The following is a 3,421-nucleotide window of genomic DNA, read 5'->3' as shown; positions in this document are numbered from 1 at the left end:
GCGATGCCTTTATGAAGGTATTAGATTATGAAAATGATAAGCACAAACATTCCTGGTTTATAAAGGTTTGTGCCAATGTTTATAACACTGATATCCCACACTGGTTTATACACTGGTTTTACTATTTTGGTCCTACTCCAAATATTTTACCTGAGAAAATAAAATTCTTTTTTGATAAATGGGTGGATATTTCACCAGAATTAATAAAGAAACAAGAAGCTAAACTATTCATAGAGGGAATAGCCTCATGTTTCTTCTTCATTGAATTTTCAATACCCTGGATCTGGAAATGGACACCAGAAATTGGTCAGACAGATGCTGGAATTCCTTGCTTATACAGAATATCCCATATTAAATTTTGGGATAAAATGATGAAGACTGATCCTAATACAAAGGAAATATTTGGAAAAGAGACAATGGATCTCCTTCAGACGAAAATAAGCGTCTATGAAAATCAGAAGGAAGATATTGCTACCCCATCTCCTTTCGATCATATCTCAAGGAAATTCAAAATGAAGTCAGAATTTCTGACTAAAGAGCAGATGGTTGCTGCATATGTGGAAGAAATGAAAAAGGACCTGATGGCACATTTTGGAGAGGATAATAAATCCACCAAATCAGACTCAACTATGGCATCTGAATTCATGCAAGATGCTCAAGATCCAAATGATGTGGAATTTGCGGATATTTTTGAAGCTATCAAGGAAACCTTGGTAGAAAAAATTCACAAGAAGGATATGGAAGAATCTTCCTCAAACCAGGCAAGAACCCTTGAGAAAATCTGATTAAAGAAGGTATCAATGCATGATTATTAGTGTCAAATGACGCATTAATAAGCAATTAATAAGATGACGTAATCAATGACGTCAAAGCAGACAGAAGGCCGGGAATCTTGGCTTTTCTACTATTCATTTTTGACTTTTAGTTCAATTATTATTGTAATTGTAGCACTTTTTCCCGAAATATCGGTCTTATACTGTGTAATACACGGTTTCTACTATAGTTTGTAGGGTTAGGCCCCTGTAGAATAGGATCCTCTGCATCCTATAAATGCAGATGTTTGGAAACGTTAAGGGCAGAACCTTAGAAGAAACCTCTCTTTTGTTTTCTCTCTTTCTCTCTTGCTCATGTGTTGAGCAATCCCTTCTCATTGTAAATCTATATATTGAAATAAAAGAAGTTTGCAACTACATACGGACTACTGTAAGTTTTACTTGCTTTATTTTAATTTCTGTATTTTAGTTATTATCTTATTTTATTGTTCATGGAAAGCCTTATAGGCTAACCGATTCATGTGTTGATTCCTAACTGTTAATTACACTAGCATGAATTTGGCATCATGAATAATAAGGACTCATCAAATTTATAGGTTGGATAATAATAACTGGCCTTGACATAAAAAATATGTTCTAAATATATGGCTCCTGGTAAGACCCCGGTCATAGCCGTGTTAAAGACGTTTTTAGGGGCAGTTTGGAGTATTATATTTGGATATAAATTTTATGAAAGGTTGCCGGTTATTCATTATCTTGTAAAATTATCCTATCCTTGCCTGATGGTCCTGGTTGAAATGGTATTAGAGCCATGGTAGTAGTAATTAATATGTTATGGATAAACCCATGACTTTATTCATGCATCACATGAACATACTTAATAACAATTCTAATATTAAAAATATTAAAAATGAGGTATAGCATGTATTAGCATCTAACTCATTGATTTAGTAGTTTTAATATGAAATTCTATTTAACATAATTAATTTTACATTAAATGAATTACGTATATGTTGAGTTGTGGTTATTTTCTACAGGTCCTTTTAGTTAAATTATTTTTTTATTTAAACTTATCAAATTATTTATTTTAAATTAACATCTTACTTGTCTTGCTAAAAAACATTAAAAACATATTGGCTCTTTTTTTTTTTTTTATAAAATTAATATTGCAAAGTAACTAGCAACAAAAAAAGTCGGAGTGATACGATAGTCATCGGTTCTCAATGAATTCACCTGCACATTTTTACCCTTTGTTTCTTTAATTTTTTTTACTGCGTGTAAAGGAAATTTCTACAAAATGAGGATGGAGGACACGTGGCAATATAGCCCAGGCTGACAAGTTTCGTCCATACAGCTGCTCCAAGGTATATATACGAGCATTATAGATGGACAAGGTAACTATTGACAACCGTATTCACTATTTATACCGATACACGACCTATTTATATAATAATTTAACTTGAGCTTAGGAGCGTTCACGCTGGGTCAAGCCCGGTACTTCTCTCTTGCACAGGTCCCAAGCTCGTTACCAGGCCTCGAGGGATAGACGACCCTTGGAGATCCATCATTTTTGGTGCCGTCCGTGGGAAACGATCCAGGGATTAGACGAAGTAATATGGACGACCCGCCAGCCACTTATCTTTTCACCATAAAGCAAAGGCATGGGGAACACTGCTAAATTTTATAAATAGATTCAACAATGAGATGCTAGAGGTTCAGGATTTGAACATCGAAATGGTAACTAGCATACTGATCCATGGGTTGAAGAGGGGACCATTGCCTCTGCCTTGGCAAGGAATCCCGTGTAGTCGATAGAGGAGTCAAGTCAGGTGGAGAAGGAATACATCCGAGAAGAAGAAATGCTAGAAATGAAAGAGGATGAGGGCACAGACTAAGGGCGGACATATAAACTAAAATACCACACGCTAAACCTATTGGTTCCAGCTATGCAAGAGAAAAACGACCGCCTCGCGTAGGGAGATTCGCAAATTACACACCTATGAACACACCTAGGGGCACGAGTTTGATAGCTCTAATAGGATCACAAGCGGGAAGATGGCCAACACCTATGAAAGAACAGGTTTGCCGAAGCATGCACAAATACTGCCACTTCCATAAAGAAGTGGGGTATGACACAGAAGAATGCTTCTAGCTGAAAGATGAGATTGAAAGGCTGATTCTCCATGGATACTTGAAACAATTTATAGGAGGATTGACACAAAGCAAAAATCCATGGTATAACAACCATGCCCAAACTTGACAGAGACAGAGAAGCAGGTCAAGAGAAGGCAACCCCAATCACATAAATCTACCGAAAGGTCGTCATAGGACTCATGGGGGGAGGACATAATAGATGAAAATCAATTGAGAAGATTAATCATAAATACAGTTGCAGGGGGCCCACATCGGAAGACTCTAGAAACGCGAGGAAGAGATACTCCAAAACTTGCAGTATGAAGGGACCTGTTTTAGTTTTGCACCAAAGAAAGACAATTTTAATTACCTTTGACATAGCGATCTCCACGGAGTTGAAAGCCCCCACAAGATGACCTACTTGTTATATCCATGGATGTAGCTAACTTCCAAATAAAAAAGGTACTAGTGGATAATGGGAGTTTCGTTGACGTCATCTTGCTGGATGTACTGAG

Source organism: Sesamum indicum, linkage group LG4 (assembly GCF_026168435.1).
Source record: "Sesamum indicum cultivar Baizhima isolate 11 linkage group LG4, ASM2616843v1, whole genome shotgun sequence".
Classification (NCBI taxonomy): Eukaryota; Viridiplantae; Streptophyta; class Magnoliopsida; order Lamiales; family Pedaliaceae; genus Sesamum; species Sesamum indicum.
This window is presented reverse-complemented; position numbering follows the sequence as displayed.